We start from the raw sequence: 13,457 nt of genomic DNA on the forward strand, positions 1-13,457 counted from the left end.
GACAAAGATGGCTGACTACAGGCACCCAGCACTCACCTCCTCCACAAGGAAGAACCAAAACAGCAAGTAGGTAATCACACATTGAATATAGCATGTAGAGAAAAAATGCTGGAATCCAGAAGGGAAGCAACTGGAACATTCTGAGGCATGAAAGCTTGAGATGGCAGCACAGAGAGGGAAGTGAGGCATCCAGTCAGATTAGCTCAGAGCCAGGAGGGACTCCCATTGGAGGAAAAGGCAAGTAAGAGATCCTCAGCAGTCCACATACCAGAGACCTGTAGTACATGCTACAAAAGTCCCTCAGCCCTCAAAGGCCCTGAGTAGTATAGGGATTTGCTGGGTCCATGTTACTGCACTGATCCACGGAAGGAGTTCATGCAGTGTTACATCCCCAGGACCCAATCAACTGCAGCATGACATCATTTTGAGAACAGACCCAATACAAGACAACATTCTGCACCATGGCTTAATAGCCCCTGCATCTCCACATCCCTGGGGTCCCACGAGCATCCTCTCATATCCACCCAGAAGTCTGCAGCATCAGAGCGTTAGCTGGACCCAGATGTCCAGTAAATCTGAACCCATGGAGCACTCTAAACCCGGACAGCAGGCATTCCTGCGCATCAGAGAGTCTGCGCTCAGAACATAGAGAACGGAAATACGCACTCCCCAGAACTTGAGAGCCGCCTTTCTGGGTCCACCACCACAAACAGTTACTCTGTTCCCTTCAGTAATTATGTAAATAAAGTTTATATGCTATTTTTAATTTTTAGTTATTTCTTTATAGTTAAACAGTTAATCTTTCAAGAAAAAAGTGAAATAACTCAGAAAAAAAAGAATGAAGAAATCCTATATGACATATGGGACACAATCAAGTGAACAAAAACTCAAATTTTGGGAGTTCCAGAAGGTACAAACATGGCAAAAGGCATAGAAAACCAGTTTAAAGATAATAGCTGAAAAGTTCTCATGTCTTCGAAGAGATGAAAACATTTATATGTGGGAAGATCAAAGAATCCCAAATAGACCAAACCCAAAATGTCTTCTCTGAGGCACATTATACTCAAATTGTCAAGAGTCAAAGACAAAGAATTGTAAAAACATCAAGAGGAAAACATCAAGTCACATGAATCTCCATCAGATTAACAGCATGTTTCTCAGCAAAAATATCTGGGCCAAGAGAGAATGGGATATGTTCAAAGCCCTGAAAGAAAAAGAAAAAAAAAAAAAAAAAACTGTCAGGCAAGAATACGATACCTAGCAAAGTTATCCTTCAGAAATGAAAGAGAAATAAAGTCTTTCCCAAAACAACAAAATCTAAGTGAATTCATTATCACTAGACCAGGCCTTCAAGAAATGCTTGAAGGATTCCTGCATCTAGAAGTGAAAGGATGATATCTCCCATCACAAAAACACACAAAAGTATGAAACTCACTGGAAGAAGCAGATACACAAATAAGAAAAAGAAAGGAATAAAATGTCATTACTATAGAAAGCCATCAAATTGCAAAGATAATAAGAGAATAAGAAAGGAACAAGGATATACAAAACAATTAAAAGACAATTAACAGAATAATAATAAGTCGTTGTTAGTAACAGCCTTGAAAGTAAACATATTAAATCCCACAATTAAAATTAAGTTTTTTTTCCAAGATGGTGGATTAGAGGCATTGTTAGCATGCCTCTCCTACTTGGAAAAACAAAATAGTGTCTAGACATACACACTGTGAATTTTTTTTCTAATAAGCAGGCAAGAACTTAACAGGAAAACTGAAAGAAACCACAAACTCTGAAAGAAGTGGCAGGCTGCAGCCTACACAATGAGTCAGGCAGAAAACTGTAAGTCCTCAAAGTGTGAGGGGGGATAAACTACCCCGAAGATATACACTACCACTGGGGAACCTGACAATACAGGCCATAGGGGATGGCCTTAACTCTATCCAGCCTGAAACCAATTTAGGGAGTAGTGGGGAACAAAAAATTAGAAGCACCAGCACAAGAGAGCCTTGCATGCATTCCCAGTCTCCAGTGTGGACCAAGGAAGCCATTCCTGATCCTACCTCCCAGGGGACCTCACAGAAGTCGACCAGCTAATTCAGGCAGCAGTCACAGGTTAAGAGAAGCTTCTAACTAAAATTCATCATATTCTCTCAAGTGGGATGAACTTCCTTTGCCAGAAGTGGGAGGTGAGTGGAAAGCGTGCTGCATCCGTGAGTGCAGAAGCTGGGCACCCTGGCTTTGCTGGCAGACTGGGAGGGGCATGGCCTAAGTGCCACAGTTGCTGTCTCTGCCAGAAAGGCTTATGGCCTGGAGCAGTTTTGAGTTCTGAGTGAAAACTGCCTGAAACTTAGCCACTGCTAGTGGAACACCATGGGCATGAGATCTGCCTTGCCAAGTACGTGGGGACTGGGTGGGGCTTACTGCCACCTGCTGCTCCCCACTCCCTGTGTAAACTCTTCTGTGCAATAGAGGCAGCTGCACCCCTTCCTAGAACGTTGCCCCAGTGGCAAGAGAACCACCTTCAACCCCCACAAGAGCCACTGTTTTCCTTGCATGTGGAGAGCCAGCACGTGGACCCGCCTGACCCAGCCTCCACCTGGTTTTGCCCCTCCACCTACCCTGGTAGCTTTATACAAAGGACGGAAACTTTTGGGAATTCTGTGGCCCCTCCCATTGCCTGAGACACCAGAGTACCTCCCCTGGGTAACATAAGGCAAGCATAAATCCCACTGCTACTACTGCAGCTGGTGCTCTTTTCCAAGCAACACCTCCAAGCTAGAGGCCAACTGACACAGTCCATTACAGCAGCTCCAGGTAGAGTAACAGAGCACCCAGGAAGAAGAAAACTTGTGTGTAACCTCAGCTATCACCATTTCCCGCAGTGTCCTGACTAACCAGTGGATCCTAGTCTGTCCAGGTGACAGTTCATTACTACTATAACCATCATTTGAGAAAGCCAACATACCAAGGCTATTTATAACGAAGGAATCTCAGAGTCTACGTTACTCTCCTGCCACCCTCATCAGAGCTGGTGCTGGTACCCATTGCTGGGAGACTTGGGGACAGATTACATCACTGATGACTTTACTGACAAATTCTACCAAACTTTAAAAGAAGAATTAATACCATTTCTACTCAAACTATTCGCAAAAGTTGTAGAGGCAGGATCTCTCCCTAACTCATTCTATGTGGCCAGCATTGCCCTCATACCAAAGCTAGGCAAAGACACAACAAAAAAGAAAACTACAAGCCAATATCCTGAATGAACATAGACGCAAAAATACTAGCAGACTAACTCCAACAACACATCAAAAAGATAACACACCACGATCAAGTGGAATTTATCCCAGGGATGCAAGGATGGATTAATACACACAGATCAGTAAATGGGATACACCACATGAACAGAATGAAGGACAAAAACCACATGATCATCTCAATAGACTCAGAAGTAGCATTTTATGCAATTCAACATGCCTTCATGATGAAACTGGATATACAAAGAAAATACCTCAACACAATAAAGACAGTGTATGACAGATCCACAGCTAACATCATACTTATTGGGAAAAAAACCTGAACGCCTTTCTTCTAAGATCTGGAAGAAGACAGAGGTGTCCACTTTCAATATTTTTATTCAGCATAGTACTGGAAGCCCTAGCAAGAGCAATTAGGTGAGAGAAAGAAATAAAGTCCATTCAAATAGGAAAGGAAGAAGTTAAATCGTTCTTGTTTGCAAATGACATAATCTTATAATTAGAAAAACTGAAACACTTCAACAAAAATCTCTTGGCACTGATAAATGAATTGTGTAGTTTTAAGATACAAAATCAACATACAAGCATCAGTAGCATTTGTATATGCCAGTAGCGAACAATCTGGAAGAGAAATCAAGAAAGCAGTCTCATTTACAATAGCTACCAAAAATTTAAATAACGAGGAATAAATTTAGCCAAAGAGGTGAGAAAACTCTACAATGAAAACTACAAAAAACTGATAAAACAAGCTTGAGGAAACAAATAAATGGAAAGATTTCTAATGTTTATGGATTGGAAGAATTATTATTGTTAAAATATTCGTACTACCAAAAATGATCTATAGACTCAATGTAATCCCTATCAAAATGCCAATGACAGTCTTCACAGAAATAGAAAAAGAGTCCTAAAATGTGTATGGAACTACAAAAGACCTCACATAGACAAAGCAATCCTAAGCAAAAAGAACAAAGCTGGAGATACCACGCTACCTGACTTCCAAATTTACTACAAAGCTTTGGTAACCAAACAGCATGGTAGTGACATAAAAACAGGCACATAGACCAACAGAACAAAATAGAGAATCCCAAAACAAATCCGTACATTTACAGTCAACTCACTTTCAACAAAGGCAGCAAGAACATACACTGGGGAAAGGGAAGTCTCTTTGATAAATAGTGCTGGGAAAAATAGATATCCATATGCAGAAGAATGAACTGGATGCCCCATCTCTCACCATATACAAAATCAAATTAAAATGGATCAAAAACTTAAATATGATACCTGGAACTACAAAAGTACTAGAAGAAAACACTGGGGAAATGCTTCAGGACATTGATCTGGGCAATGGTTTGTTTGTGTAAAACCTCACAGACAACAAAAGCAAAAATAGATAAATGAGATTATATCAATACAAAAAGTTTCTGCATAAAAAAGAAACAACAGAGTGAAGAGACAGCCCACACCATGGGAGAAAATATTCACAAACTAGACATCCAATAGGGAATTTCTAACCAGAATGTATAAGAATTCAACTAAACAGCAAAAAAAAAAAAAAAAAAAAAAAAATTGATTTAAAAATGGGCAAAGAACTGGAATAGACATTTCTCTAAAGAAAACATTTAAATGTTTGAAACATATATGAAAAAATGCTCAGCATCACCAGTCATGGGAGAAATACAAACTAAAATCACAATGGGATGTCAGTTCACACCTGTTTGAATAGCGATTATCAAAATGATGAAAGATTAGTGTGAAGGATGTGAAAAAAAGAGTTCTTGCACACTGTTGGTGGGAATGTAAATTAGTACAGCCATTATCGAAAACAGCATGGAGATTCTCCCGAAAATTAAAAATATGACCACCTTATGATTCAGTAAGTAATACTACTCCTGGGTGTATATGCAAAGGAGTTTAAATTGGTATATTGAAGAGAGAGCTGCACTGCCATGTACATTACAGCGTTATCCACAACAGCCAAGAAATGGAATCAACCCAGGTGTCTGTAAACAGATAAAGGGATAAAGAAAATGTAGTTTTAGTAGAGATGGCCAGGCTGGTCTTGAACTCCTGACCTCAGATGATCCACCTGCCTCGGCCTCCCAAAGTGTTGGGATTACAGGCGTTAGCCGGGCACGGTGGCCCATGCCTGTTATCGCAGCTACTTGGGAGGCTGAGGCAGGAGAAATCGCTTGAACCCAGGAGGCAGAGGTTGCAGTGAGCCAAGATCACGCCATTTTACTCCAGCCTGGCTGACAACAGTGAAACTCAAAAAAAGAAAGAAAAGAAAGAAAAAGAAAGAAAGAAGGAAGGAAGGAAAGAAAAGAAAGAGAAAATGTGTATATACAAAAACATTTATCTAAAGAAAATATTAAACATTCTGTATGTGTATGTACGTGTGGGTAGACACTATGTATGTATATAGATACACAATGAAGTAGTATGAACCTTTAAAAAGAAGAAAATCATGTTATTTGTGACAACGTAGATAAACCTGGAGGACAGTATATTAAGAGAAATAAGCCAGGCCCAGAAAAAGAAGTACTGCGTGATCTTATGTATATGTAGAGTCTAGAAAAGTTGAACTAACAGAAGTAAAAAATAGCATGGTGCTCACCAGGGGCTGAGTGTATGGGAAGTTTGGGGAAATGTTGGTCAAAAAGTAAAAAGTTTGAGTTAGGAGGAATTCATTTAAGAGATCTATTGTACAACCTGGTGACTATAGTTAATAACAATGTATTGTATTCTTGAAAATTACTGAAACAATAGATTTCATGTGTTCTCATCACAAAAAAGATAAGTATATGATGGAATGCATATGATGATTAGCTGTTTATAACCATTCCACACTGTATAGATATTTCAAAACAACATGTTGTACACAACAGATATATACAATTTTTGTCAATTAAAAAGAAAACAAAATAGCTGAGCGCAGTGGCTCACACCTGTAATCCCAGCACTTTCGGGAGGCTGAGGCAGGCAGATCAACTGAGGTCGGGAGTTTGAGACCAGCCTGGCCAACATGGTGAAAACCTGTCTCACTAAAAATACAAAAATTAGCCTAGCTGGGTGTGGTGGCGGGTGCCTGTAGTCCCAGCTACTCAGGAGGTTGAGACAGGAGAATCACTTGAACCCGGGAAGTGGAGGTTGCAGTGAGCCGAGATCACACCACTGCACTCCAGCCTGGGGGACAGAGCGAGACTGTCTCGAAAAAAAATTAAATATATAAATAAAATAAAATAAAATGAAATAAAACGCCAAAAGAAGAAACAAGTAACTTAGCCATAAGGAGAAAGAACCAAATCGAGAAGCCATAAAGTTTTCCCTGTGGGGATAACACTGGGGTGGGTTGGAAAGGGACACTGTAGTAAGGCACTGGGGGACTATTGCTTTTTATTACAATGCTTTTAAAAAATCATGCTTTTGGTTTTTTGTGGGGGGAGGGGTTCTGTTTGTTTGTTTGTTTGTTTATTTGTTTTGAGACAGGTTCTCTCTTTGTTACCCAGGCTGGAGTGCAGTGGTGTGATCTCAGCTCACTGCAGCCTCAACCTCCCAGGCTCAAACAATCCTCCTGTCAGCCTCACGAGTACCTGGGTCCACAGGCGCGAACCACCCACCTGGCTGATTTTTTGTATATTTTGTAGAGACAGGGTTTTGCAATGCTGCCCAGGCTGGTCTCGAACCCCTGGGCTCAAGCAGTCCACCCACCTGGCCTCCCAGAGTTCTAGGATTATAGACGTGAGTCACCGCACCGGGCCTAAAACCTCCTTTAAATATTAGTTTGCATTACTTTGATAAAAATCCATGTTTAACAGTCACATGGGCTTCTCTACATCCCAAGCAGATCTGGGATGTGAAGTCAGGTTTCCTGTGTGAGTGACGTTGCTGCTGCTTTTTTGTGTGAGTTTTTTTTGTTTGTTTGTTTTTTCTTCAGTTTTATTTTCTTTTTCTTCCTATTTTGGCCTTGTAAGAGAACAAAACCACAGAATAGCTCAGAAAATTTCACTTTTACCCCCACTTCTTTCCTCCTTTCTCCTTACATCTCACACACACACACACACACACACTCTCTCTCTCTCTCTCTCTCTCTCTCTCTCTCACACGTCTCTGTATGAGCTTGGCTGCCCAAGGCCGTCCTAGCCCTCTCTCCTTTCCTTTCAGAAGTTAATTTTCTGACACCTCCTTCCACAGTGCCCTCTCAGCTATTTTGTTCCTAGACAGTTCACAGCAGTCCATCCTCCTATCTCTAATGTCTGTCTTCTGGTAGTTTCTGGGAGTATTTATTACTCCCTGAAGCACACACAGGGAACCTGCCAACATCTCTGCCACTTACCACGTGCTCCTTCGGCTCCCTCTGTCCCTCTGGCCCCTGGACTCAGCTCATCGACTACAACCCGCTCTGCTTCCTCTCCCTGAGGTGCCTCAGGAGCCTTGCATTCTTCCCCAGGCACAGCGGGGGCACTTAGCTCCTGATTTGGGCCCCACCGTCCTGCTTCTCACTGCTGTCCTAAGGTGGGAAGCTCAATGGCTGCACCAGGAGGCAGGCTCTCCGGAGCTTCTAAAAGCCCATGTTGCGAAGATTTGGCCCCTGACACCAGCCTGGGCCTGAGCAGCAGCCACTGGGCCTGGTGCTCCTGTCTGTCGCTGCTTGAGTTTGTTTTAATCATCTCTATGATGAAAACTAACTGGTGGTTGGGATGTTTTGTGGGGGAATTCATTATATTGGCACTTATTGTTTCTAGTCTGACTACCATGTTACATTAATGTTAACTTTATCACCTGTTGTTCCAAGTTTCTTGATTTTAGTCCTTATTTAGTTTGGATGGCACAGCTAATGGCATCATTCAATTTTGATTTGTTGAAGATAGTTGTTCTGATATTCGAAGCTACAGAATTTTTAAAAAATCTTCTATTTCATTGTCATTTGATGTGGGCCGATACCAGTTGAATCTCTGAAACTCTGTTTCACACACATTTATTTATTTCAACAACCCAACTTCATTTTGAAATAAATGTGTTTTTTTGTTTGTTTGTTTTTTGAGACAGAGTCTCGCTCTGTCACCCAGGCTGGAGTGCAGTGGCTGGATCTCAGCTCACTGCAAGCTCCACCTCCCGGGTTTATGACATTCTCCTGCCTCAGCCTCCCGAGTAGCTGGGACTACAGGAGCCCGCCACCTCGCCCGGCTAGTTTTTTGTGTGTTTTAGTAGAGACGGGGTTTCATCATGTTAGCCAGGATGGTCTTGATCTCCTGACCTCGTGATCCGCCCATCTCAGCCTCCCAAAGTGCTGGGATTACAGGCTTGAGCCACCACGCCTGGCCAAATAAATGTTGTTTTTTTAAAGCTACTTTACAAATTTTTGTTTTATTTTGAAACAGTCGTATAAATTTCCAGGAAATTGCAAAAATTGTTGAGTCTTGAGTACCCTTCACCAAGCTTTCTCCAATGTTAACAATTTTTTTAAATTAAGGTAATGGCAACATCTTATGCAGCTTTGCTATGGCACAATGTCAAAACCAGGAGATTGATATTGATATAAATATGTTAACTATACTCCAGGCCTAATTCACGTGTTACCAGTTTTTACATGCACTCATTTGTGTGTGTGTGTGTGTGTGTGTGTATGCACGTGCGTGTAGTTCTGTGCAATTTTATTAGATACATAGATTCAAGTAACCACCATCATAAACAAGATACTGTTCCAAACCAGGCATAGTGGCTCACACCTGTAATCCCAGCACTTTGGGAGGAGGATCCCTTGAGCCCAAGAGTTTGAGACCAGCCTGGGCAACATAGGAAAAGCTAATCTCTACTAAAAATAAAAGTTAAAAAAGTAGCAGGGCATGGTGGCACATGCCTGTGGTCCCAGCTACTCAGGAGGATGAGGTGAGCAGATCATTCAAGCCTGGGAATTTGAGGCTGCAGTGAGCTATGATTAAACCACTGCACTCCAGCCTGGGAGACAGAGCAAGACCCGTCTCAAGGAAAAAACATACTATTCCATCACTGTTGAAGACCTCCCTCAATGTGCATCCATAAATCACTCTGATATGGTGTGACTCTGTGTCTCCACCCAAATCTCATGTCAAATTATAATCCCCATGTGTCAAAAGAGGGACCTGGTGCAAGGTGACTGGGTCATGGATGTGGTTCCCCCATGCTGTTCTCGTGATAGTGAGTTCCACGACATCTGACAGTTTAAAAGCATGTGGCAGGTCCCCCCTTGTTCTCTTTCTCTCCTGCCGCCATGTAAGACGTGCCTTGCTTCCCCTTTGCCTTTTGCCATGATTGTAAGTTTCCTGGGGCCTCCCCAGCCATGCAGAACTGAGTCAATTAAACCTCTTTTCTTTATAAATTACCTAGTCTCAGGTAGTTCTTTATAGCAGTGTGAAAACAGACTAAAACACACACCTTTCCCCCCTTTCCTAATTCCTGGAAACCACTTATTTTTCTTCCTCTCTATGATTTTGTGATTTTGAGAATATTATGTAAATGGAGTCATATACTATGTAACTTGGTGAGATGGACTTTTTTCACTGAATATACTGCCTTCAAGATACATCAAAAATGTTGCATGTATCAATAGCTTGTTCCTTCTTTTTAACCAAGTGGTATTCCATCTACAGCTGCTTTAAGACACACTCTCCCAGCGCTACGGAGAAGGGACTGTGGAAGACCCTGTGGATTTTCACTTCAGTCACCCTCAAGCTCCCTGGGGTAAGGCCAGAGGGATTGAACATTGGCACCTCCTGGGAGCTGCCAATCACCTGGCAGTCACCTCTTCTCACTCAGCAGATGCTGCGTTAAGAAGCACATCCCTCTCCCCCTCTTGACACTGTCTACGCTCAGGTACCTGAGTACCCACAGACTTGGACATTCCATAAAATCAATAAATGAATAGTAGTGTATCAGGCATATTACTGTGATTTTAAAAATGTGAGTGTTCATATTATAAAGTGAAAGAAAACAATCTACAAAGACCACATATTGTATGATTCCAACTATATGACATTCCAGAAAAGGCAAAACTCTGGAAATAGTAAAAAGACCAGTGATTTCCAGAGGTTAGTGGTGAGGGAAGCAGGAATAGCAGAGCACAGAGGATTTTTGGGGCAAAGAAAGCATTCTGTGTGATGCAGTGATGATAAATCCATGTCATTATCCATTTGCCAAAACCTATAGAATGTACAACACCAAGAGTGAATGCTAATGTTAGCTGCAGACTTTGGGTGATAATGAGGTGTTAACACAGGTTTATTGGTAGTTGCAATGTTCCACTCTTGGTGGGATGTGGACAGTAGGGAGAGCTATGCACCTGTGCGGGCAGAGGGTATATGGGAACTCTTTGTACTTTCCATGTGACTTTTCTATGAACCTAGAACTGCTCTTTAAAATAAAGCATACATTTTTAAACATGGGCATAGCACTCAAAGGATGAGGTTCGAAGGCCAGGAACCTTCGCCTTTCTGGTCTTTCACCTTGGCCACGCCTTGGCTGGGCCTCAGGCTGCTCACCTGGATCTTCTGGATATTCTCTCTGTCCAGCCCGGTGGTCCCTGTGTAGTAAGAAGCATTTGGAACTGTGGAGGGTTCTGGCTTGTTACAAGGCAGATCCCTGCTGCCAGCACAAGCACTGGCCACATGAAACATGAGGTCTAAAACGCTCTCCTGTAGTATGTGACCCAATAGCTGTTGGCTGTTGTTGGTCGTGGTGCTTAATATTTCTAAAAGCAGCTTTATTAAGGTATAGTTGACATAAACTGTACACATTTAAAGTGTTCAATTTGATTATATTTGATTTATGAATATGTCCATAATCCGTCACCACCAAAGTGACAATCGAGATAGTGAATATACCGTCACTTCCAAAAGCATCCTTGTGCCTTCCTCCCGCCCCTCCCTCCCCTCCAAGCAACCACTGATGTGCTTTCTCACTGTAGATTAGTTTGCATTCTCTCGAGTTTCATATACATGGAATCACACAGACTGTATTTTTTGTTTGTCTACCTTGTTTCACTGGGAGTAGTTATTTTGAACTCCATCCATGTTGTGTGCATGAATAGTTCATTTTTGAGGGGCAGGGAGCAAATTAAACTTCATTTAGTTTTAAAATCAAACCACTAGGAAAATATATCACAGCCTGAAAACAGCAAACGGACAGGCTATATTATCATTTCAAGTATTCAGTTGGTAAAAATACAATGAGTTTGCTATCAAAACAGTAAGATGCCATGCTGGGGCAGGAACACTGGATGCCACAAAGGCCCCAGGCAAAAATGGCATTTGGTAGTAGGGGGCTGCCTCTCCTTTGCTCTAAGGGAGTCACCGCCCATCCTAGCCCAAGTTGCTTATTTTTCTCCCTCCCTTACCTCCTGTTGCCAGAGGTTTGTCTCGATTGTTAATTCAGGGGGCTAGGTAAGCAACGCTGGATCTAGGCTTTCATTGTATTCTGTTCTATGAAAACCAGGTTTTTCCAGATTCAGTGCATCATAACTCTCTTATAAGCAAGTAGCCAACAGCTCCTCTTTCACTGTTCGTTCCAGGATACTAGTATATATCACAGTCAAAGCCCCCTTCTTTCTGAGGGGAAAAGTGCTGCTGTAAGGTTTTCTTGTCATTTTGCTCCAGGCAGCCTCAAGGCCTATTAGCCAGTAAGAGGGAAGCTCTGCTTCCCATAATTAGTGTGACCTCTTGTGTTGCCTCTTGTGTTTTTCGCATGGTCTCCAGGTTGAAAGATGCAGTGTGTAATAATTTGCAATGTGTCATAATTTGCAGAAGAACTGCACATCCACATCTTGATGGGCAGAAAGAGTATCCACGAGGAACCTTTCAAAGTTCTTATCCAAACTGCTCTCCCTCCCAATTCCACACCTTAAAATCAACTTTTATTCCACGTATACATGACACAAAATCAAGAAAACAAAGACCCAGAAAACTTTTTTCCCCCCAAGCTAGTGACCTCATGGGTTTTGTGTGACAGGTTGTGGGAAATGTTGCGGTGACACTTTGGGAAACAGGATGTGACAACAAACAGAAACACCTCTCCTCAAACACCATCAGATCTAACCTGCCAGCTGGTGGTCCCTGTGTGGCAAGAGGAATTTGGTAGCGTGGAGGGCTCTGGCTTGTTACAAGAGAGATCCTGCTGCCACATGAAACCTGATGTCTGAAACCCTCTCCTGGAATATCCCTGACCCAACTTAGCGCTAGTTTTTCCATTTCACTTTTTAGGACTGGAACATAAAAGACCCGGTGTGCGGAGGAGGGTGACGCGTGCCTTTCGCCTGTTGCCATTCTTAACTTCTTCCTTCGTAAACCTGGCTTAAAAGACTAAAATTCCCATTCCTTTTTTTTTTTTTTTTTTTTGAGACGGAGTCTCGCTCTGTCGCCCAGGCTGGAGTGCAGTGGCCGGATCTCAGCTCACTGCAAGCTCCGCCTCCCGGGTTCACGCCATTCTCCTGCCTCAGCCTCCCGAGTAGCTGGGACTACAGGCGCCGCCACCTCGCCCGGGTAGTTTTTTTGTATTTTTAGGAGAGACGGGGTTTCACCGTGTTAGCCAGGATGGTCTCGATCTCCTGACCTCGTGATCCGCCCGTCTCGGCCTCCCAAAGTGCCGGGATGACAGGCGTGAGCCACCGCGCCCAGCCTCCTATTCCTTTTAAAAAAATGAACTCTTCGGAAGGGCAGTGAAGGGTCGTCACACAGCTGTTGTGGGTGCAGGAGGTGGTGGACTCTGTGGTGAAGAGTCTGGACAGAGAATATCCAGTAGATCCAGGTGAGTAGCCTGAGACTCAGCCAAGGTGTGGCCAAGGTGAAAGACCAGAAAGGCAAAGGCTCCCGGCCTCCCAGGTGGCCTCATGTTCCACTGCAGTGCCAGCTGTTGTGAGGGCCACTGGCAAAGACTTTTATTTCCCAGAGGATAAGAGAGACTCCTTCATTTCCTTGCTCATAGTCGGGATGAGGTGTACGTGGCCATCCACACACTTGGTCACTCAGCCGTCCAGTGGTTGCTTCACCTGAAGCTCCTTACTCCCTGCTTGAATCTTCAGCTTTGTCACAGCAACGCAGGAGGCACCAGGCCAGGTGGTCCCAGAACATCTCCAGCTCGCTGGTCACCAAGGCCTAGGCTTGAGTCAGAGGCGCTTGGCAGTGCTCAGTGCACTGCTGCACCTGCTGCGTGGATGCTTGACTGTCCTCACAA

At 43.0% G+C, this 13,457-nt stretch overlaps 1 pseudogene; it reads right to left on the reverse strand.

The window, feature by feature from the left end:
* Window positions 1–12,828: 12,828 nt before the first annotated feature.
* LOC108584097 lies at window positions 12,829–13,453 on the reverse strand (annotated as a pseudogene).
* Window positions 13,454–13,457: the final 4 nt, after the last annotated feature.

The sequence above is a fragment of the Papio anubis genome, unplaced genomic scaffold, assembly GCF_008728515.1.
Source record: "Papio anubis isolate 15944 unplaced genomic scaffold, Panubis1.0 scaffold514, whole genome shotgun sequence".
NCBI lineage: Eukaryota > Metazoa > Chordata > Mammalia > Primates > Cercopithecidae > Papio > Papio anubis.